Consider the following 26,003-nt stretch of genomic DNA (forward strand, 5'->3'; position numbering starts at 1 on the left):
GATCTATTACCTGTTTTGAAAACCTGTCAGCCCTACAGTTACTTGCAAAAAAACAAGGCCATCCTGGCCCAGCCTTCAGCATCTAAGAAGCTGCTGCTCTCTAACAGGCACTATGATAATGTTGCCAATCTAATCCCATAGTTACAACGAGTGGTTGAAGTGGAATTTTTAAAGTGGCAGTATGGAAATTAAAAGTTGAGGTATAAAAAACATATTGGGAATGTAAATGAAAAGAGCTTATAGTTTTCCAATGAAGGCAGTAGGAGAATTGGCGGTATGGCACACCAACGTATACACCCCCACTTCAACCACTGGTTACAACACAAGCGGAGGTATCAGCTATCTATATTATATCCCTATCTTATTGTAAAAGAGAAGAAGAGAGACGAGTAATAATCTGACACGAGGTTCGGCAACTAGACATCACTGATGATAAAATTTCAAACAACTCAATGATGCCGTAACACAAAGCATCTTGCTCCACTCTCAGGCTCATTCAAAGACCTCTCTTAGTTAGCATGGACATACGTTAACTGAAAAATATGACAAGAATCACAAAATGCACATTAGCATTTGTGATGATCAGTGTTTGAAAGAAAATATATAAGCGTTATATATCAGCCATGTGTCTATATATATTAGGTTCGGTAAAGAAGAGGACCTCTCAACTCATAGTTACAACGCCATCGCAGATGGCAGCTCCTATTTTATTTGAAAAGTTGAGACTTCCAGAGATTCGAGTAGAATGCAGGAGATGTGCACGACTGTGCCCCATCCGCTCTATCTATGCAAAACTAAGAATCTTATAGTAAGTCAATGGGTATTTTTGGAGCTTTCCCGATCTACGTATTTTATAAGGAAGCACATTAATAAGCACAGTCCAATGTAAATAAAAACTAAAACATGTAATGTGACATTTAAAGTAAAGACATAAGACAGTCCAAATGTCTCCTTATTGCCATAAGCTATGCGTCTGCATGCATAGATGGACAATTAAAATGCGGAAAGTATTAAAAATAGGCACATGTATGTAAAAGGAACTGCTGTGTTTCAGTATGTTTTCGGTATGATTTTAATTTGTTAAAGAAGAGAATACATTGCTATAAATTGATGGATATGATTTATATGGCATAAAAACCCTATGTAGACCTCAAAAAATAACACACATGTATCTTATAATCATTTGGCTCATATACCTTTAAATGTCACTGCAATACTTACCATAACTGCTAGTGTGGGAGAAAGTGGAACAATAAACCATGGGCAGTGGAGGAGGAATCTTTTTAATCACAATGCTGACTTCTATTACTATGAATGACCTAAGACTCGGAGGGGGGTGGATTGATTTTGCGGGGACAGGCTCCTTTGAGGTAAATGCAAATATTTTGTTGGTAGACCTCGTTTTTTTCTTCATGTACGGCTTGTATGTTATGGTATGTACTCAGCTTTAGCAAAAAAAATAAATGCAGACCATAATCCAGCAGCACGGTGGCTTAGTGGTTAGCACTAGAGATGCTCACTGACCCCCGTGAAGTGGTTTTGGTTTTGCAAAAACCACCCTCGTATGTTTTAGTTTTGGTTTTGGATCTGTATTTTCTTATAACAATTGATAAAATATGCTAAAATCACATAATTGCTCTTTTTTTGATCCTACATTATTATTAACCTCACTAACACTAATTTCAAGTAATTTGCAGTCAATTTTGACCACTTCACAGGTCACAATATTATTTTCATACACTTTCAAACAAAGATTGCAGCAGTTCTTGCCAGTGATAAGAAAAAGGCCATTGTCATACCCGGACATAAGTCCAAAAATCCACCTCTTATGTGTGCAATTATTTTTACACAAATCCTGACAACAGTTGTCTAGCCATTTGTAGCGTTTGTAAAGCCACACTCAGTAGAGGTAGGGACCTTAACCATCTAGGATCCTCATCCATGTTACGGCATTTAAAACAAGTTCGTGGTAAGCTGTTGGGAAAATCAGATACCTATGTAAAAAAAATAACAACAAGCAGTACAGCATCAGCTAGCTCCCTTCTCTCATCTAGATCCCAGCACCTGCAATCTACACCCCAACACCTTCATCATCAATATCTTTACAAGTGATTAGAGTTAGTCCTGCATCCAAGTTGCTAGGGCTAGAGGACTCCTCCACTAACCATGATTCCACTGAAGAATTATTGAGCGTTAGTCCCGCTGCTGCTGCTGCTGCTGCTACTGGGGGTGGATCTTTAACCCAGAAAAAGATTACTTGTAGTTTACAACAATTGACTGTTAAACAATCCTTTACTAGAGGAAGAAAGTAAGAAAGCTGTCACCCAGTCGCAAAGCATATGACAGACGCCATGGGGACTATGCTAGTATTAGATCTGCGTACATATCCACTATTAATGCAGCTGGTGTTAGACAATTACTTGAGGTCTTGTGTCCCCGTTACCAAATTCCATCACAACACCATTTTACTAGAAAAGCAGAACTGGGCAAACTAAAGATTATATGACTATAACAGCCCACTGGGTCAGTCATTCGCCTCCACCAGCAGTAACAGCAGCAGCATGTACCCAAGTACGTCACATTTTTATGAGGCAGGCTACTCTGTGTATCATCTGCTTCATATATATATATATATATATATATATATATATATATTATTATTAGTTTCAATAGTGTTATCGGGGATAAGGTCACCTCTAAAAAAGAGATGTGTTTGCAAAGAGCATCTAAAGATTTGAAGGCTGTGGGAAAGTCAGATTGAGCGTGGTAGGGATTAATTGGGGAGCAGCACGGGCGAAGTCTTGGAGGCGGGAGTGAGAGGTGGTCAGACACGAGACAAGGTGCAGGTAAGAGGTAATACCACTGACAACCTGTTTTAAAAACTAAGGGATGTCATTGCAACATGGCTTATCCTGCTTCGACTCTCCTGAGGACATGTGATTTCTGATAACACAACCAATATTGTAATATAGAGCATTACAGCGTGGGGAATTCCATCACATTTTCTGTTTTGCTCACACAATCAGCTTGATGGTACAAAACAACTACAATGACAGGCAGGAGATGCTGTCTGTGTCCCGAAAACTTTAGGGTCATTTTCGGGATTATACAACAGCATGTAGCTGCAAGAAGGCTAGAATTTGAGGGGTGATGTACTTTAGTTCAGCGAAGGAGTCACCTGTGAAGAACGTGCAGACATGGTTAACTTGAGTCAAGTGATTGCCTTAATTATACTTTTTGAGAAGCAGCTAGTGAAATTGAATGAGTATATTAAACTAAACAAATCTGCTAACTATATTGTAATTGTAGATTAAATACTTAATTCGCTTCGCCAGGATCAAAGAGCTATTGACATCTTGTAATGACGTCTTCTCCTTAAGTTTCTCTGGCAACTGGTTCTAGGAAAAACTTAGCTTTCCCAAGATACCCAGTGGTGATGCAGATGAGTCAGCACAACATTTTAACATTTGCTCTGCTCCAAAAAATTGACCAAACATTGTGACAGTTCTGCCATAAAATGAACTACAAATTCCATGCGGAAGGCCATTATCTGCAATTACACAGAATTCTGTGATGGTGGATTCCAGTGGGGATGATTTAGTATTGCTTGAGGAACATGTACACAATGATGAGGGTGAATATGATGACAGTGTACATTGCAGGTGCTGAAATCTTGCTAAGAGAAGGGAGCTACCTGATGCTGGTATGCCCGGTAATATTTTGGGTACAATGGCATCTTGGCAATTTTATGTTTTTCTATAGTAAACTTTTACCTTTTTTAGAGAGGTTTGTTTGTTCTTTAAAATTGTACAAGATTTTTATTTACATTTTGGTTTCCCTGACCACTATGCACTTGAACATAGGCTTTAGCACATTAGGTAGAGGGATTAGCATCATCATGACTAAGACTGGAGAGTGACAACAACAATGTCACCCCTCCTGTTTCTGTATGAGCTAATGCACAGTAGAATGTCACTGGAGACTTTTAAGAACACTGACAGCCCTATTATTACAATTTCTGTTTCAGCACTGAACCCTGCCACCTCTCCTGTTTCTGCGGGAGCAATAGTACAGTAAAATGTAACTGCAGATTTAGAGCAAGCAATCCAGCCCTCAATTAGTATTTCAGCACTGACTCTTAGCAATGGAGCACTCCTCTTTGTCTGTTACCTATATAACACAGTAGAATTTGCCTGGAAATTCAGAAGACAAGCCTGTTAGCCCTCCTATTTGTATTTCAGCAATGATTATTAGCAATGAAGCAATGGAGCTCTTGTCTTTGGGTTTATATAACACCGTACACTTTTTGGTGCAAATTCAGAAGAAAAGTCTACAAGGACTAGTATTAGTACTTCTGCAATGACAATTAGCAATAGAGCAACGCAGCTCTCCTTTTTGTGTTACCTATATAACACAGTAGAATTGGACTGCAGAATTACACCAACCCTGCCAGCACTAGTATTTGTATTTTTCTGCAATGAGATTTAACACTGGAGCTATTGAGCTCTCCTGAATGTCGCTGATTACTCTGTTTAACACTGTTACCACCCTCCTCTTTCAATTCTATAACTTTGCCTGCCCAACTGCTCTACACTCTATGCTGCCCCTTATGTGTCTCTCTCTCTCAAATGGTGCTAGATCGCCGTAGGACAATATTTATAGATTCCAAAACTCTCAAGATCCGATGACGTCACAATGACGTTTTGCCTCGTTTTCGATTCCGAAAAAGCGAGAAAGTATCGAGCCGACTCGGCTCGATACTCGGATCCCCTAAGTTCGGGTGTATTCGGTTCCCGAGGAACCGAGCCTGAGCATCTCTAGCTAGCACTTCTGCCTTACAGCACTGGGGTCATGAGTTCAATTCCCAAATATGCCCTTCTCTGTCCAACTTTGTGGGCTTGAATAAGGGAAATAAAGTTAACCAAACAGGAACTTTGAACCTTGCCCAAACCATGTTAAATAAAGCTTAATGTATGTGGTAAATGTGCAATTATAATTTGACATGAAAACATGTTTTATAATTACATAAAAAAAAAACACACACAATTTTTTTTTATATACAAATATAAATAGCGCAAACATTAGTCAACAACAAAAACAAAATATAGAAATATAACATTTTTAAACAGAACCATACAATTTCTCATACAATGAAATAGTTTCTTTTGTAGCTTTTGATATTTGTTATTTTTTTTCAGTATTTGGCAAGTTTATCCATTAGGCAACCCACCGATGGTGGTTTTACATCCACATTTCTGGTGTCATTTTGAGCTGTTATAAAGAAGGAAAACTAACATAATCAGCAAGCTTAGGTGACTTCTCATACATAATTTACTTCTTGGTGTGTTGTTTGATGGAGTCAGCAGAGGTGTTAAGTGTTACGTAACTTTAAACTGTCTGCAAAGGTAAATGCAATGCTTTATACATTAGTAGTCAGAGGACTAATATTTCTTGGTGCCATATCTATCTATCTATCTATCTATCTATCTATCTATCTATCTATCTATCTATCTATCTATTCTATCTATCTATCTATCTATCTATCCATATACATACATACATACATACATACATACACACCCACACATTTGGCTGGTGGTTGGGGGGAGGGGAGGGTTATTTTATTCATAAAAAATATTATTAGTCCCATTATGGTCCAAACCTATGAAATGGATATCCAGCTATCGGGCAAATGGCATGTGGGAAAACAGTGCATTATGATGACTACAATGGGCCTACCCACAACAACAACAAAAATATCAGTTTGTTTGTGAAAAATACTTACATTCCACAAAAGCCTCCCCATGGGCCGCCTCTTCCACCCTCGTCAGCGCGGCCACCGCCTCCTCCTCCATCTTCTCCTCCTCAGGCTCCTACCTGGGCACCTCCTCCACCTCCACCTCCTCTTCAGGCTCCTCCCTGGCCTCATGTTGTTCACTCCTCTGACGGGTATAGGTGTAACACATTATTTTCTTTATAAATGTTCTCCCTGTGTCACAGTTATCTACATGTAGTCATATCATAATGGGATCGGACATAGTATAACATGCATTTACAAACAGCGATAACTGAGTGTGTTTAAAGAAATTTTCAAAAAATTAAAGACACACAACACTTTCAGATGGGCTATAACCAATCTTGGATAGGTGACATAGGGATGATTAACTGTTATTTTAGTGGTAAAAAATAAGTACTACATTAATATTGTATTTTTCCAGAGAAAAAAATTCTACAATCTAAATAGTGACAGATTATGGAGACATATTACTGCAGGTATTTGGGTATGGACATGTAATATGCTTAAATCAGCTTAGGGCAACTGTGAGCGGTGTTCCTGCAAAAATATTTGCTATATACCGCATCTGCCACAGTTAGATTAGAAATGTCTGGAAGTGAACATCACCATGTTGCCTTAGTGATCAGCAGTTCTGCCACACAGGACTGGGGTTATGAGTTTGAATCCCAAACATGCCTTATCGGTCTGGAGATTGGGCCTCCATTAGTAATGAAAGTAAATGAAATGTTAACTCAAACTAAAATTTAAAAAAACAGGCTCAAAAACATTACATTGCAGGGGGAGTTACATTTATATTCTGGAGAAAGATTTATATTTTGGGTAGGGCATGTCCTCGATCAATTTTAAAAGTCATTCTAAAAATTAAACAAGTATTTGAATTCTAGATTTTTTTTTGTGATTGCTAGAGATTTAATAGAGAACTCACGTCTTCTGATCTCTTTCTTGAGCTCCTCCAAGAGCTGTGGTTGGCACCGGCGGGAATCACTCCAGCACAACTGGAGCTTTGGCGGTGAAACCACAGCCATATGAAGCCGTGAACCATGCGGTAGGCCCGCAGCTTCATTTCATATCCATGCCCTCTGCCAATACACACAGCTCTCTGCCAGCAAAGGTGGCAGACCTCATTTTGCAATGCTTTCAATACTTTCCAATATTTAACTCTGTGATTAGTTCTCAGAGCATATGTGGACAAGCTTACGACACTTGCAGATCTCTTCCATATCTATGTGTAAAATGTTGGCTTGTCATTCATTCCTTGTATCCTAGCAAACGGGGGCAGGCTGATAGGAATTTTTCTCCGCTATTCGCTATTACAGGCACCTGATAACAGGCACTAGATTTATAAGTTTGGTAGTTTTTGTCCAAGCTGAGTTATAAATGTAGAAATAAAGGGCAAAATTTTGAGGTAACTACCAAAAAAATCAGACAGTAATTTACTCATGGTTTATAATATGTGTCTGTACTTTAAAACTTAACTTGGTGATTTGGTTTTGATAAGGTTCAAAGTAACACATTTATTGGGCCCTAATTTGCCTCATGAATCTGGTTCTCCTATCCTCCTCAAAAAACTTACTGAGAAATTAAATTTTACGCAACACAGGCAGGCCCGGTGCTCCCATTAGGCAGGGTTAGGCACTTGCCTAGGTTGCCAGGCTCTGGAGGGCGCCTAGAGGGCGCCACAGAATGGTAAATGACTTTAGAACTGTGCGGCGACCGCTGACCATACCTGTCACGGCCGCCGCACAGCATTCAGATGCACGGGGAGGGGGGAAGAGGCTATTGCTCACCACCGCCGCCTCTCTGCTCCGTCTCCTCCCCTCCACTCATCAGTGAGTGGTGGGCAGGAGACGGAGCAAAGTGGCGGCGTTGGTGAGACAAGGTAAGGAAAGATGGGGTGAGGGGGGAGGAGGGCGCCAATTTTTGCGGAGGGGGGGAGGGGGCGCCGATTTTTTAAAAATGCCTAGGGCGCCATGGACCCTAGCACCGGCCCTGAACACAGGGTATAGTGTTGTTATTGACAGTGAGTGAGATTGGAGGCCATTTGGTGACTTTGGCAGGATGGACAAGAATGAGCTCTGTATAGAATATGATTTGCTTTAGCTACTGTTGTGACATTGATGGGGCAAATGCATAAAGACAGTGGTTTTCAACAGATGTTACTGAAAGAAAGAGGTCAGGGAAAGCAATGTACATTTGGGTGTTTTTGGCGTAGAGGTGGTATTGGAGGCCAAATGACCAAATTAGTACCCCAATACAAGAGATGTACAATATTAAAGTACAACATAGTAGGTCACAGTAGGAAGTGACCCAGGAGAGAATTGTGTCTATATGGACAATGGAGTGAATGATGTGTAGGAGAAGAGGATGTTCAACAGTGTCCAAAGCAGCAAAGAGTTACAAGAGAATGAGTATTGCAAAAAAAATAATTGATATTTATTTATAAACCCAATTTCAGTAATCAAATGAAACACAATATAAAAACAAACTGAAAACTTTGTAATAAAACAAAAAACAAATATCAAATACAAACACATGTCAGGTGGTTGTATCCATTTAGTTATAGGTGTTGGCAGGCAGGTGATGCTGGAACCCATAATTGCTGTCTTCTTTAGCTGTTTAAAATATTAGAGAAAAAGAGATCAACCTTGGGCCATTTTTAATCAAAATATTACTTGACTGTGTGTCCTTTGTACACCTGTACTTTCAAGCTCTAAATCTACAATTTCTGATGCCTTAACTGTAACGCAGGTCCACCAATAACCTAAAAGGACTAACAGTGTTAGCTATAGATACTTACACCCACATGCTTAAAAAGGAAACTCCTTCATGTCTTGATCCTCCTCCATGAAATGAACTTTGCCGCACTTGCTTTGTTCTCCTTTGTGCTCCAGATGACAGCTGGGTCTTAAGGTCTGTTTAAATAAATTACAAACATTTAATTAGTTACTAAAATGGTGTCTGTTTCTCACTTATCCTAAAAATGAAAGATAATGTAAGGTATCTCCATTAGAACACATTGACAAATCAGTGCCTTAAAATAAAAAAACAGACACTTGCTTTATGTACTTTACCTGGGCAGTAAAGAACATTCACATAGTGAGTCAGATATATGATTAACACATGACAAGAGTTTGTCCTGTTTGGCTATAAGGAGCAAAAAGATTGTTCCTTATAGTCGAGATATTGTTGGAATATAATGGAAACAATAATATCACGGCTATAAGGAACAATCTTTTTAAACTTATGCTTATTGTGGACTATATCATGTAGGTTCATTCAGAACCAAATCAATATATGGTAAACTCTGGCCAGAGATACTGCATGTTTATGTATTTTAAATAAAAATATTGTATATTAGTACATCTGAAGAGTGAAAGATAATTTGTAAAGTGGTGGAGCGCCGGAGAAGCAACCTTCTTTCTTATAATATTGTGAATGCTGGAGAAAGCATTCAGATTTCTAAGAGCAGCACCCCACTTCAAAACATCCCATTTTGTGAGATAGACATCGCTTGGCATTTATCTATTTCATTAAGAAGGATTTTCATCTTAACTTAACAAATCTTAACTTACGCAATGGATTGTCCTTCTGATCTCCATTTTCTGGGCATGCCCAGAGACGATTTTTGTAAGATCCGCATAAAATGGCAGATTAGATCGCTAATGAATCAGGCCCAATGTGTGTTGCTAGCTTTGAAATGCAACAGAAGAGATGAACACTTCAGATTTAGATTGTGACTATACTAATTCTGCACAGAGTTGCTATTGCTTGATATACTGACAACTGTTTAACTCTGATAATAAATACTCTGGTGTGAGTCTCCATTCTGTGTTTTAGGATGAACAAACTCTTTTACATTTGACACAGTCTCACCATTCACAACACACAACCAATTAAACCTTTGTGGGAGCAGGGGGAGTGAAAGACAGTGAAAACAACTGGTGTACAAACACAGTGAGAATACAAGGCAACATTTTGATTTGACAATATACAGGTACTTATCCTGTGATTATCTGAGGTAAAAGAAGGAGAACTTCCTGCTCTTGAATGCTATAAAGGTTTATTTCAACACACCCTTTTTATTGGATAGTTCAAAATATGGCAGGGAATATTTTCACCCCTAAATATAAGTGCGGTGTAAGCATACAAGCCCGGCATTTAAATGCATGCATCCCTATGCAGGTCTTAACTTATCATTACACCCCCTTGTCCTCACCTCCTAATTTGCACGCCGGGCAGGACGGAAGCGGCAGCTGATGACACACTATTCTTACAGACAAACAGTTCCGTGGTGGGAGGACCAGGCATAGATAAAAAAAACACAAGTTGTACATTGCAAGAACACTGTCAACTAAATTTATTAGTTATAAGAAATAGTCCCAGATTTAAAAATTTCTCCTTACATCTTAGTTGCAATTTTTACTAGAGATGCTCAGGCTCGGTTCCCCGAGAACAGAACACACCTGAACCTAGCAGATGTGAGTACTGAGACGAGCCGGTATGGTCCTTTCGGGCACCCTCGGAATTGAAAACGTGGCAAAACATCATCGTTACGTCGTCGTATCTCGCGAGTTTTGGATTCTATAAGTACCGCCCTGTACGGTGATCCAGCGCCATTTCACAGAGGGACACAGAAGGGTAGCACAGTTCTTGGCAGTCTCTAGAACAGTTGGGCAGTGTCATATGTAGAAAAGAAAGAGGAGGGGTAGCAGTGTTCTTCAAAGTCTCCAGTGACATTCAGGAGAGCTCCATTGCTCTATTGCTAATTGTCATTGCTGAAATACAATTAATAGGGCTGGCAGTCTTGGTGGTGTAAATCTGAAGTCACATTATACTGTGTTATATAGGTTACACACAAAGAGGAGAGCTCCATTGATAATTGTCATTGCTGAAATAGAAATACTAGGGCTGACAGACTTGGTCTTCTGAATTTGCAGTCAAATTGTATGGTGTTATATAGGTCACACACAAAGAGGAGAGCTCCAATGCTCTATTGCTAATTGTCATTGCTGAAATACAAAAAATAGGACTGGCAGGCTTGGAATTCTAAATGTGCAGTCACATTGTACTGTATTATCAAAATGGATTCACAGCAGTACACAGAAGACCAGGGGGTAAATGTATCAAGCTGAGAGTTTTCCAGCGGGTTTAAAAAGTGGAGATGTTGCCTATAGCAACCAATCAGATTCTAGCTTTCATTTTGTAGAATGTACTAAATAAATGACAGCTAGAATCTGATTGGTTTTTCAAACCCGCCGGAAAACTCTCAGCTTGATACATTTACCCCCAGGAGTACCAACCAGCTGCTGGCACCAGTCATGATTATAATAATCCCTCTACGTCATCTGCTAAAGCCTATGTTAAAGTGCATATTGTTTTTAAGTCAGGGAAACAAAAATGTAAAAAAACACCTTTTACCTTGGTCAAGAAAAAATACCTGTAATCCAGGCAAAGTTATCTGCAGAAAAAAATAAAATTGCCAACATGCCATTCTACACACGCAGTGACAATGAAAGAATGAGGCCTTTGCCTTTCTCTATGAGTGCTAGTTCTGCAATTGTGACTGAGGCATCTTCTTGTAAGGTCAGTCATGATCAAGCAAGACCTTGTCTTTCGGACTCCAAAAGTGGTGTCCAAATACTTTTACATGTAAAAGCCGAGCTGGAAGAAACAGTAAGGCATTAGAGGAAAATGTATGTTCACGTTCAGAAATGACGCAAATCCCTGAAGAGAGTCTATCCACGAGTGCTATGTGTAATCCTGACCTGTCTGATAGTGTACCCATAAAGAAGGTTCGTTTCAGCATTTCTGCAGATGTGTGCATGACCAGCCCAAGTGTAGCCCGTGATACATAAATTGAGGATGCCACTTTGGAATTACAACAGGATGAGGGGGATATTTGTGTAGCTGACGAGGGCGCTAATGAGGATGTTGATAAGGATGATGTTGTTTGTGTAAGTCCTGCCCCAGTGGAAGCAGTTCTTGCACGTGATAAGAAGAAGGCCATTGTCATGCCTGGGGATAAGACCAAAATTTCCACCTATTATGTGTGGAATTATTTTACCCAAATCCTGACAACAGTTATCTAGCCATTTGTAGCGTTTGTAAAGCCACAGTAATGTAAGCATGGATGTCTAAATAGACGTGTATATGTATTACCTTCCACTTTGCTGTTGTTTCATCAGTATTGCACAAAGTGTTTGTAATCTGCACTTTATGTCAAAGGTACCTAACTATATTTAATTTTTTGGAGAATTGGGGCTGATTCAAATCTCAGTGATGAACTTGCTTTTTGCCGTGAATTACAATGGCTCTTTTTAGTGCATTGTCTGGCACCCTGGATTGGCCTGGGTTTGATAAAAGCACACATCCTGGTGGAATTGTCACCATGTATTAGCTGTAGAATTACTACAGTTATCCAAGGAATGGGTGGAGCGATCAAATGAACCATAACTGGTTTCATGATACAATTCCATTTGCACCACTTTTCTTTTCTGCCACTGCTGTGTGGCAATGTTTCTTAGATGTGTTATGAACTGTCGTGTGTTTGAGTCATTGCTCTGTCGCTTAGCATCCAGCCAGGTCGCTGCAGTCTTTGTTTGAAAGTGTATGAAAATAATTTTGTGACCTGCAAAATTGACTGCAAATGACTTGAAATTAGTGTTATTGAGGTTAATAATAATGTAGGGGGAGAAAAAGCACAATTACGTCATTTTAGGAAAAAAAATAGGGATTTTAGAAAACAAATTGGGATGCAAAATTGGAATCTGACTGCAAGGGCGGTTTTGCCAAAACCAAAGCCAAAACCAAAACACAAAGTTAATCCAGATCTAAAACCAAAACCAGAAAACGGGGGTCAGTGAACATCTCTAATTTTTACCATTTAGTCTACCCCCAATTCTATCTGCATATTATATTTACTATATTTTTCTATGTTTCGACAAATATTTTACCATACTTTATTCTGCACACAAAATCTTACTTCTTGGCATTCATTTCTTTAATGTGAGTAATGGCTTCCACTGTTCTGCTGAGCTAAAATCATACACCAATGAATTAAGTTCCATAAGCAGAATGAATAATGACAGTATTTTATTGGTTTTTAATAGAAATATAGCATTAGAATTAAAAATGTTTCTAACTCTGGTACATTTTCTTTTAAAAGTTTTACCATGCTGAAAAATACTGTACGGTTCCTTGTGCAAACCTAAACAATCATTTTTTAATGTCACTGATATGTAGATAGTAGTTTAAAGGTTAATATTTGGAAAATTCAGGCAAGCAATCTTCTATTTAGATGTTGTTAAATTCTCTGTTCACTGTGCTTGGATAACACTTTTTATTTAGCTCCTCAGTACTCACATTTGTTGGTACCTTTTCATTTCCTAATATGAATGGAACCTGTCATGCTGAGATTTCTGTAATATTATGTAGATTCAAAAATCAAACAGTGAAACCTAGTAGATAAATTATAATGAAAATATACGTTCTTCCTTTTATAATCAAGTACTTTCCTTTTTAAGAAAATTACAAAAGTATTGTACTTCTAATCTGCATGATAAGACATACAAATTATTTTCCAAATATGTATAAAAGTATATTTATTCATTTTAAATTAAAACAAAAGCACATTATATTGATGAAGTTTGGAAAGCCAGTCATTGACAAATTAGGCAGCACATTGTGGTCTCTGCATTCCATGGCTTTTCTCCAGTGACACTGCATGTCAAACACAATTGCATTTGACATGCTGTGTGAAACCAGTGCTTACACTTGTTCACAGTGGAATGTTGTATACACTTCAGTCCAAGAGATGCTGCTGTGTTGCAAATGCAAGCACTTGTGGAAGCCATTGGAACCAATAGGATCTATCCTTACCCCTGTTTGCATGCTTTTACTGGCGTTTAAAAATGTTTTTAAAAACATAATAAATGGCCTAAAGCTTGGATTTAGCAAGAAACAATTGGTATATGTATAATTAATAAGTATTAATAATTATCCAATTGAGCCAAATGAAGTGTCATCAGTGGTACCTAAATGAAGACAACAAAGGTCTTCTAACTTTTTCAAACTGCCAGTAGAGATGTTGCCTATAGCAACCAATCAGATTCTAGCTTTCATTTATTTAGTGAATTCTGCAAAATTACAGGTATAATCTGATTGGTTGCTATAGGCAACACCTCCACTTTTTCAAACCTGCAGTTTAGTAAATATACCCCTTAGTGTAGCGCTTGGAGCAACACTACACATATATCCCATTCCGCAAAATTAATAGTAACAACAGCACTAATACAACAATGATTTATGGCTAGAGCTCACTATTTGGCCAAAGCTTATAGAAAGCAGGAATCCGACAGAACGCATCCCACACATCAACTAAATTAAGTATCCTATATTTGTTTTTATTCACAGTTCACTATTTGTTTGTATGGGAGATAGACAGCGCTTGATTTCACTTTGTTTGTTGCACATTTCTGTTCACAATTGCTGTATAATTGTTTTAAGTTTTAGTCCAGCCGCAGTTTATAGTGAAGCGCTGTTTGATATTCTGCTCCTTTTTGTAGATTTCTAAGGCCTGATTCATTAAGGAAAGTAAAGCAAAAAAAATCAATTTTAAATTGCTATATAACAAAAAAAGCCAAAATTTAACTTATGTGTACAATAATAAAATAATTTGCAGCCCTTGTATTGTGACATGGTTTTGTCCAGGAGAAAAGCTACTCATTTTTTTTATTTTGTTTTCTTAATGACTCAGACACCTAATATTTAATTAATTGTTGACTTTATTATTGTATGTTGAACTGTTTTATGCCAGCCATTATTTCATGTCAAAAATTAGTTTTTGCTCTAAATTACAGAAAAATAGTTGCTTTGCAATCCTCATCTCATAAGTGTGCCATGGTGGCTTCAACACATTTCTTTTGTCCAGCTAAATTGTTCATGTTTGTGGTGGTAGTTGTAATAGTGAATCTCCCCTTGGTGTTCGTGATCGCAGACACTCCCCAGAAGAGAAGCCACATGTGAAGATTTGGATGAAGGCACTGTTCTGAATAAGAGAGGTGAGAGGAAATCTTACACCTACATCATTTACATACAATAGTTCCCATAGAAGCATACTTCCATATTTCCATAACTCTCATGGAAAAGGGGGTTACATGCATATGTTCACAAGTTGGATGCTATTGTCTGAAGGGTATGTCTGTTGTTAAAAGGATGCATCTACTACTCATTCTGACTACGATGCATCGTTAACTCTGAATACGGTGTACATATGCAAACACTTCCGAGCAAATTTTTCAATTCTCGCAAATCAGACCCTTTGTGTGCAAGTTTTTGCAATTGCTAGATGAGTGTAATTACATATATTCATATTTAAAAGTGGTAGTTGTATTTCTGTTTTTTGTGCACTCTCAGCTACATCCTAGCATTTACCACACTTTAGGAGAAATTAATTATATAGGATTGAGCTCCACACTTTTCTATATAGATGAGGCCAGAAACCAAACATTGATGAGAATGAAGCCAAACTTTGGTGAGAGGGAAACTAAAGGCCGAACATTGAAGAAGGATGAGCTCAAAAGTGGTGCCTTTGAACAGAATAGGGTTATAGGTTACACAATGGATGATAACTAAAGCTGTACAATGGAGATAAGTCAAAGGTTGTGTGAAGATATCAGGTTTTGTGGCCCAATTCTACCCACTTCAATCTGGCTGGCCAACCACAGGTGCCTTCCTATGCCAGGGATCCTGGCATAGGGAGGCACCCAGTACCTTCTAGGATTCATATAGTCACTCAGGCAAATGCAGTTAGAAAGTAAAACAACACATTCATTGTAACAAAAACAATCACTAGATTTTTATGTACACACAGTATATAAATGCCAGGCAGGTTTACCACATCATCTGTCCCTTACCCCACTAGCTTAAGAAGTTACAGTCACCTCGCTGTCCAGACTTGACGACCCAAGGATCTCTCTCAGCTGCATATATAGACTCTGGTAGAGAATGACAACTCAAATCCAGATCTTGTACCTTCCATGAATGAAATCCCAGAATGAACACCACCTCCCCCCCCTGGAGTGATTCCTTTATATCTGCAATCTAATTTTCACAGAGCTTTCCCTTCTCTGGCCAAACCCCACTGGCTCTCCTTGCTAAACATTAGTCAGTGCTGTACTGGATGGGTTGGAGAGAGGAGTGAAGATGAGCTGTGCTTCAACAGAAGCCCCATCCTGGGACGCAGACAAAACATCTGGACTAGTCCTATGGAGAACAATGTATACCGATTGGCTTCCCCCACCTCCAAAGATAGGGTAGCAGTCAGCCCTTCCTAAAATTAACCCCTTACACTACTTTGTGATGTCTCAGGGTCCCCAGCTTTACCATGCTTTCTGTAGAAGAAGGAGGGGAGAGAATTAATGCAGCTCCAGTCCCCTCACCTGTATCCTGGACACCACCTGATCTTTAAACATAACCCACTCAGCTTCACTTTAAGGACAATGAATAACAACCTCACTGCCACATCATCAATATACAATACACAATATACATATTTACAATGAGCTACAATGTCCCCTTATCCACATGTAATTAGACACTGCAGCTGTAGTCTATTGAGCTGGGGAACAAAAGCAAGGGCTATAAAAAGTACTTGCTATAATCCACATTATGTGAGAAACAAGAAACAGGATGGTTACAGTGTTATCACACTTGTTTCGTCACAGGTTGTATATTTGTGAACATCTTTATATTTATACATATATATGGTTCCTCTATACACACCACTTCGTATTTTCTTTCCCTTCTATTCCTCTTTCCCTTCACGTGCCGGGGAATCCGACTACTATTATGTAAACAACAACCTTTGTTCCTATTGTTTATGTCAAGATTTGTGTTTTTTAGCTACTATGAAGTTTTTATTTTGCAGAATGTTTCACACATTTGTCCTTACAGAGTTTCTCCCCAAAAGAAACATAAGTGTCACGGTTGACAAGGCTGGACTTTCGATCCCTAGGCTCCCTAGGCTCTGCTAAGCATGGTTAGGCCCACTCACGGGCACGGAGTCTAACAGGAAGGTGGTTTTCACCAGGAATCCCCACAAGGAGGTATGGTCTTAGCGGCACCAGACCTGCAGGTCACGGTCTCGCGAGTGAGGGGAACTGTGGTAATACAATGCCGGTCACAGAGGTGGATGCAGTGGTGGTAATTCGGGACAACAACAGAGAAGTCACAGGAACCGTAGAAGCTTGAGAGGCAGTAGAGAGAGAACCGATGCTGACACGATGTAGTACTCAGGAGGTGGTAACCGAGATACTTGGAACAGTGGTAATTCTATACAGGGCCACAAGCTGAGAACAGACTGAGGTCATTGTGGTAACCCGGGAAAACAGCTTTGGAGTCACAGGAACGGTAGCAGCTCTGAGGGGTAGCGATGAGAGAACCAAAGCTGTCACGATGTAGTACTCAGGAGATGATGATAGAGATACTTGGAACAAGGGTAGTTCAGCACAGGCCACGAGCTGAGAGAAGACTAAAGTAGTGGTGGTAACTCGGGCAACAGCTGAGGAGTCACAGGAACAGTAGCAGCTCTGAGCGGTAGCGATGACAGAACCGAAGCTGTCACGATGTAGTACTCAGGAGATGGTAATAGAGATACTTGGAACAGCGGTAGTTCGGCACAGGCCACGAGCTGAGAGCTGACTGTGAGGAACAAACGCACACCACAAAGAAGGCAGGAACCAGAACCACAGGCTGCAGGAAGTGAGCTTGAAGAACAGGCATCAGACAGGTGAATCCAGGAGGTTTAAATTGTGCTCCATAATCCCATAGCCAATGAGGAAGGAGAGGAGGTCTCGAAGGGGAACAGACTCTGCACCTGCGCAGATCTGACTGCAGAGTAAAGTATGGTGTGAGCCTGATGCCAGGGTATGCCGGTTTCATGGTCTGTGAGAGGCAGGTAACGAGACAGGTGCCCGTATGCGGGACCGGAGCATAACAATAAGGGTAAATAGGGATAAAAATTATCCAAAACCTGACATATCTTCATTTAATAAGTATTAATTCCCCTGGTTAATTCTTGAATCACCTATGGAAGCAATTATAGCCAGTAGCCTTTTTTGATAAATCTCTATTTAATCTGGTAACCCAGATTGAGCAATATTTGCAGATTTTTCCTTGAATTTTTTTTCAAGCAGTCAGGTTAGTTGAGGAGTGGCAATGGACAACAAGTTGGAGGTCTTGCAACATATTTTTAAGTAAAGTCAGAAATCTGACTGGGCTACTCAATGACATTTTAAGCCGCTTTAATGTTGCTTTTGCAGTGTGCTTTGGATCATTATTTGAAATTTTTGACAGAAGTTTGTATGTTTTTGACAAGGTTTGTCTATAATGTGGACCATTCTTCATCCCATTAATCATGACAATATTGGCAGTCTCTGCAGCTGAAAAGCATCTTCAGAACATGAGGATACCTCTGTCATATTTCACGGTGCATCTTGTGTGTAATAAATGGTGGTGTGTTTTTATTGCACCATACACACCTGATAGAATTCAAAACAAATGTTCAGATGTTCAATAGCTTTGAAGTGGTCTTGTACCCATGGTGTGGAGGCAACATGTACTATTTAGTCATGACATTTCTCTTATCCACTCGCCTGTACAATAAATTAGGTTGTTAAGTTGTTGATATCAACAGCCTCTTCATAATTTATGTACCCTTTATGAGTCATAACCTGTAACCTGCATGTGCCTCTTAATGGTTTTAATGGTTGGTGTGTGTGTGCGAGTGTACGTGTGGCAGAAGGAAGAGGTGTCAGCAGAAAAATGTAAACTCAAGCTCAGCTGCTCTGAGCAGCAATCAGTGCAGCAATCAGGAGAATCAGCAGAACTTTTATTGAGGAAAAATTATGGAGGGTACCTCCAGAGGTAAATTGTAAGTGGTTAAATAAAAAAAAAAAATAATAAAAGTCTCACAAACCCACTCACCGCATTCATGACTTGGATGATAGTGTAAGGCGTGAAACAGGCTTTCAACACTCCATTTTGTATTAACCTATCACACAGGTTGCAGACCTAGCCAAATCAACAGCACCCCAAGCAATTCTCTCACATAGATTCATGACTTAAACACTGCCACCACCTATTTTATTATGTAAATAAGATCCTGAAACTTTGCTAGACAAATATATATGCTGACACTGTGTGAAGGATTATCCCTTCACACAGTAGCATTCAAAGGTTTGACACAACCAAGCAATATATCTCTTCTTAAAAGGATTATTAATTCATTAGGACAATTATACTACATTTTGAGATTTAATATAAAAAAGTAGAGTGCTTAGCGAATAACAAAACATGTGATGAATCACATAAAGAATAATGCAAATCAGTTATAAAATTACGAAAAATAGAATAATTACTTTGGTGGTTTTATCTGCATGTTAGGGAAATAGCAGATTTGAAACAGCTTTCAATTAGATTGATCCCCAAAATTTGGACACCAAGGACACTTTGTAGTAGGGTTTTAAACCCAAACTTTCCTTCCTCAGCTTACCAGGGTTGCCAACTCTGAAATGAAAAACAAACAACCGGTTAGTTAAAAACAAGCCCAAAACAAGTCCAAACCAATCCTAAAAAGCCGGAAAAAAAGTCCAACTTACAGGGGACCGTGCTTTTCTATAACACTAATTTCTACACTGAATCTCCATTTAGAAAACCTTTATAAACACAAGAGGACACATTTATACACTGATATGGCAAATGAAAAAGCAAATGCTGTAATTTAGGACACTGGTATGTCTATACCACACAGCCCCATGATATAACAGTATAAGCAGCCTTCTGACATGAGCGGCTTACTGAATGGGAGGGAGGGTGTTATATAGTAGTGTTACCTGCTATAAGTGCAGCGATTGTGTGTCTGTCACAGCACTTATCTCAGTAGGTTGTTGTAGATCCGTCTTCCTGTGATTTATTCCACGTCCTCCTCTGACTCCGCCCACCCACAAAGCGCCACTTTATTGGAGGAATTTGCTGCACAACCCAAAAACTGAATGCACCAATCACAAAATGGTAACAGGGAAAAAAACAAAAGAAAAACGATTATGCAGCCTGTCGACTTGGAGAACGTGTCCAAGCCCAAAAACAAGCTACCCGCGGCAGTGAAAAACCCCCCGCAACTTTATCGCCATGGTAACACAGCTAACTCCTCCTTTGTCCCCAACATACTTCAATCAGGAAATGTTATCTATATCTTGCAGCCATAGCATTGGTCTAGGTGTAAGCTTTACTCCCCACACTGCCTGGTCACACCTCCAGATTAATTGACCAAAATGACACCAATATCCTCAAGCTTTCACAAAAAAAACTTAATTTAAATAGTTATCCTAGAGCTATTTCAGGAGGGGAATTGGTGTAACAGATTGGAACCCAGCAATCTGAAGAAAAACTTACCTTATAGATCATGTAGCTTGGGGAGACAGTCAATTTACTTAGGTTTAAGAAACCTTTCCTTTTAACAGGGCACAGGACATGTGTATAGCAGGGTGTCTGCTGTAACAATTGGACAATGGAAGATGTCAATTAAAAAAGATTATTGCCTGCCATACATGGCCTGAATGAGTTTACAGGTTAGAAACCAATTTATTGTTGGCAGAAAAAAACATTTATATTCGTTTATATTTTCATTTTAATTCTTTATTGGGCCTCAACCATGACAAACAGCACTAACAACTACTAAAGTAGCTTGTATTTTATACTTTGGGCCTGATTCATTAAGGCAATCCAAATGCAAATAGCTTTTTTTGTTTAAAAAAAACAAAAAACGCACGGATATTAGGGATATGCACATCCATATTCAACAATGAGCGCATCTGAAGAAACATCTCTTGTTGAATAGACACAATACACCGCAGAACATGTCCAATACATATGTGGAATATAAAGGAATTCAATTATTGTCATTTGTTATTTTTATATTTATTCCCATTAAATATATATAAAATGCACTTTTACAGTTGCTCCTGATTGCAAACACATATTCTAGCATGTATACACATCCGTCATTACTCTGCACTTACACCTGCCCTGTAGCTTGAGCTAGTGATACAACAGAAGAACACGTACCTTTGAGATGCCCAAAGTTTGAATCTGACATTTCTGTGTACGTTCGAGCTTGGCACGTCCTTATTGTACATTGACTACGTGCATATGCCCATTCCCCTCCCCGTGCCGTCCCTGAAATCGCAATCTGGTGTAAGAGTCCTTTGGCTCAAAGATGAATTGTAATGTTGCTGTGTTCACTGGTGTATAGTCCAGACCTGGGCATACACAAAATATGGCATGTGACAACATTTAACTTCCTTAATAAATCAGGCCCTTTATGTGTATCAGTATTAAAGGTAAACTTATCATAATAATAAAAATCTATTCTTATAGTTTGTTTTTATGAATGTAACACTGCAGGATTCTTCTGGGTGACTGTAACATGCTTTATTCATTTTCAATTGTGTATATGTACATAATGTTCTGCAGATGAAATTGCCTTGACATAAACTACTCTATAAATAAGCATGGTTATTTCTACAATAATTGCATCGTTGTTTGCAGATTGCAGAGTAGAGTGAAATGGCATTGTCATTAACACATCTATATGGGTCCTTAAAATGTTCACTCTGATGTTTACAAAAATGTTCAGTTCATGTTGCTGACCTAAAGTAAAAATATATTTCTATGTGTTTATTTAAAAAATAAATAAAGGAGCATTGTGTCTTCCAACAGAAAATACATTTGTGTCTGGCTATTCAAAGTAGAAGAAGGCATTACACTTATTTCTTGAACGTTTTTCAGAGACAGTTGTGATCAAAGCTTGATTGACAAAGGACCCAATCAAAACAGAATTCATTAGAGTAGCAGTATGCCATCCCTCCAACCCTACCACCTTTTATCCTGGCCTAATTTGGTTTGTAAAAATCCACAGAACTAAATCTGATCAGCTCGGTAAAGTTTTCTGCATTAGGAGAGACCATAAATGGTTTGCCTGTTCAGTTAGCTACCATTAATTTGGATTAGAGGCACGACACAGGACGTAACTATTTGAGGCATTCGAAAGGAGATCCTTTTACTGAATGCTAATTCTGGGTAATCTGTTAATGATAGAAAATCAACAAAACGGAGGTTAAGTTCTGGAGCTTCCATTAAACGTACATAGGGATATAACGCTAATCACTAATGTAAAGCAACAGTTTCCAAATAAGCTTTGCTAGTAAAAATCTTCAGTCCATAAATAAAGCCATAAAAAGAACAAAATGATCACTAAACCGTAAGATGATCTCTTCGTAAGAATGTTCTACAAGTAATCCATGGAGTATAATCTTCCTTCCGAGCTAACCTCCAGAGACCTTTATGCATGAGTAGAGTCAACACCTGGGGGTAAATGTATCAAGGTCTGATTTTTTCAGCGTGTTTTAATTGCGGCAAATCGCTGGTGATAACACGCGATTTTAGGCCAAAAATTCTCAAATGTATCAAGCTGTGATTTTTACCCTGATCTTCAAAATTGCTGGTCAGCTTTGCTACGATGTAAAACACTGCTGTGTTAGCTAACTCTCCTGTGTTATAGCAGCATGTTGTATAAACACATCACTGTTACACTGTTCTGCAATAGAGCCGGAGCTCCGGCAACTGTAAAAAGTGTTAAAAATAGATCAAAATAAAAAAAAAAAAGCTTGGGGTCCCCTCTATTCAGTATAAACCCTAGTGCTGCCAGACTACTGCTGGTTTCGGGAAAATCGGGGAAAAAAATTGCGTGGGGTCCCCCTGATTTTGACGGAACCAGCACTAGGCACACCAGCCGGGGTTGGTGGCACTATAGCAGGGGGACACGCGGCAGTGGTCCCCCTGCCATAATGACAACCAACCCCAGGCTGTTCAGCGCTGTGCTGGATTCCCTAGGGAATGGGGTCTGCGGAAAAAAATGAGCGGGCTGCCCCTCTAGGGACACCCAGCCCAGTGCTGAAAGCACTAGGGCTCTTCCTACACCCCTGGGCGGTGAGTGTAGGATAATAACGGCGATTATAGTTGAAAAACAAAACGGACGCCATTGTATTTTGTGGAACTACAAGTCCCAGCCAGTCAGGGTGCCATAAATAGTGTGGGCACGCTATTAATAAAAACAAGGTAATAAAATACAACTCTGTGAGATTATAAACTCGTACCAGATGGTAAAGGTAAAAAGAGCGTCCAGACATATAAACAGTTAGCACCCGGAATGCTGCCGTCCTACTAGACTCCTCTTATGAAAATCAAATCACAGGTTCACAATTTCCCCTACTGCAAAAGCTGGGACTTTGTCGGAAGGATTATGGCACTCATTCCTTTAAGATAGGCCCAGTTACAGCTGCTGCTGAGTAGGGTTGTTCAGTTAGAATTGCTATGGAACTTGGTAGATGAAAATCCAATTGCTATAAAATATATTTAAGGCTGCAAAATAAACAATGATACTTGGTGCCTTTCCCTTTCTGGGTTGACACATTACGCAAGTTGTCTGTCACAATTTGTGGAGGCATGGAGTTATGTGGCACCTTCTGTGCGGGCGTGTCCTAGCTACTGAGCCAAAAGAGGGAGAGTGAGTCTCCAAGCCCTGAGGTGTCAGAGGATGTTTTCTGGTCAATATAATTTAGTTGAGGAATGACTGGTTGCTGATTGGCCATAATTTTCTCTTCACCACCACTTTAATTTATTTTCACTGAATTTAGTGACCTTTCCTCGCCAAGCAAGCCTACTGTGTCTTTATTTCTTAATTAAGATAACAATTGTCAGAGGCATTTATGTAATAGTTAGTAGTGGATCAACAGTTAGGTGGTTTAACAAAGATTGTGAAGGCCTATATATCTTGCAAGTACACAGTCCTTCTGAACCCTAGATTTACTTAAATGTATTTTACTTCTTGTCTGCAGGAAATTTCTTTTATAGGATGGGACATTTGTTCCTAACCTGTTTCATCATTACATGAAGAATTAAACAGCTAATAAGGTATTGTACTGGGACTTGATCTTCCTTATCGGTCTTATAATAATAATAATAATAACAATAATAATAATAATAATATAATAATATATTTTATACATACACATTAAGCTTGTGATAAATTTGTCAAGCTGCGGGTTTAAAAATTGGAGATGTTGCTTATGGCATCCAATCAGATTCTAGCTATCATTTATTTAGTACATTTTACAAAATGACAGGTAGAATCTGATTGCTATGGGCAACATCTCCACTTTTTCAAATCCGTAGCTTGATAAATTTACCCCCCTTGATATTCATAACCAGGTTTAGCAAGTGCTCTTTTTTATAGTAGAGAGTGCTTTGTTTTGTTTTATGTGAAAAAGATCCCATATTGACGCCGAAATTGCGCACGCTATCTTTCTAATTCTACTCCTGGATGCGCATGTTACATCACCATATGCGTTCACACATTCCCTTTTATGACTCGCCTATTTCAGACCTTTAAACCTAATTGTTTGTGTCTGAGGAAAAGCTCCTCAAAAATGTGTTTCTCAGTTTCCGGAAAAGCTAGAAAGGGTCCCTTGTGTTTTGTTTAGAGAAAGTAGGGTGGGCTCCATACAAAAGGCCCAGTCCAGGTCTTCAGTTCTGCAGACTCCAAGCAGAGTAATTAGGAGGTACACATGTATGGGGCATGCAAAAGTCTGCAGCCCTGATCTCTCACTCTCACTGTCTGGGGAGGAGATCAGGGGGTAAATGTATGAATCTCCGGATTCTTTATCTCCGGCGTATTCAGCCTCTTCAGCGCTTAAATTTAAAGCGGCACTGCATTGTAAAGGGAAGTTTCCCTTTACAATGCAGCGCCGCTTTAAATTTAAGCGCTGAAGAGGCTGAACACGCCGGAGATGAAGAATCCGGAGATTCATACATTTACCCCCAGATGTCTCCTGAGAGAAGCTGCAATTTGTCCTGTGAGTTCCATTTGTTTGATTTAAGTGAGGGACACTATGCCCCTCACTCTAGAGAGGGAATACCTTTGTATTAGCTAGTAGCTGGATGGCTAGAAATTTGTTTATGTTTTTGTTCTGTTTGCAAGCTGGTGAATAAAACTAACTAAGGCTATTGAACCTGAAACACTGGATTGATGGGATTTTCTGGCTGAAATACAACTGTCCACCCCAGACGACGGCATCCCCAATGCGATTTTATTATGATATAGATAGATATTTGAAAGAAAAAAGGTGCCGGAACTCACATCACATAGTCAATCACTGTACACCCACACACACACGTCAGTTGTATTACGAAACATAACGGTTGCTGCCCGCAGTAAGCACTCAGCGTGCGACCACACGACCAATCACAAGCTGAGCAGTGCCATCACAACCAGTGCGGATGAATTACGCATGCATCGAACTCGACACACAAGCAGCCTGCATGCACCGTTTTAATGATTTTGCCACCGACCTGCTACGCTCGACAGGGCGGTTCAAATCCACATGGACTAAACATCAAATGTTCAATAGTTACCTTTAAAATGTGGAAAATCCATCGAAAAAAGGTGCCGAAACTCAGTTCCGGTGGGTTCTATGACAAAAAAAGCACTGTAGATATATAGGTACAGATATATAGATGTGTAGATATAGCCATAGATAGGTAGAGAGATATATAGATATGTGTTATGTGTGGGTATCTACTATATAAATGCCTAGTGGCGTTTGTGAGGGAAAAAAAAACCAAGCTGCAGCGCCACCTGCTGGGCAGAGTTATACACTGACCTATATATTTCTTGAAGGAGAAGTGACAGTTGGGAGTGGTTGGTGGTTGCCGGGCGTGACAGTGGGGAGTTTTTAACACCTTAAGTAGTTTGATGAAGGATGTGGCGATGAAGATGAAGGATGAGGTGATGGAGAAAAATGATGAGGTGGTGACATGTGGACAAAACCACGTTAAAAAAGGGCGCTTGCGTCGAGAAGTAACGCTCTTCCCCTGAGGAGGCCTGGGCTAGGCCCAAATGCATGACAAGAACCTTTTTAACACTTTAAGTAGCTTAATTTGACTAGAATGCATGAGTATCATGCACAGGTTAACTTGTATATATATATGTGTGTGTGTGTGTGTATATATATACAGGGTGATTCAAAAGTCGCAGTACATCCTTTTATTTCAAAAACTCTACAGGAAATTGGGAAACCTGAATATTCCA

The sequence above is a fragment of the Mixophyes fleayi genome, chromosome 6 (assembly GCF_038048845.1).
Source record: "Mixophyes fleayi isolate aMixFle1 chromosome 6, aMixFle1.hap1, whole genome shotgun sequence".
Classification (NCBI taxonomy): domain Eukaryota; kingdom Metazoa; phylum Chordata; class Amphibia; order Anura; family Limnodynastidae; genus Mixophyes; species Mixophyes fleayi.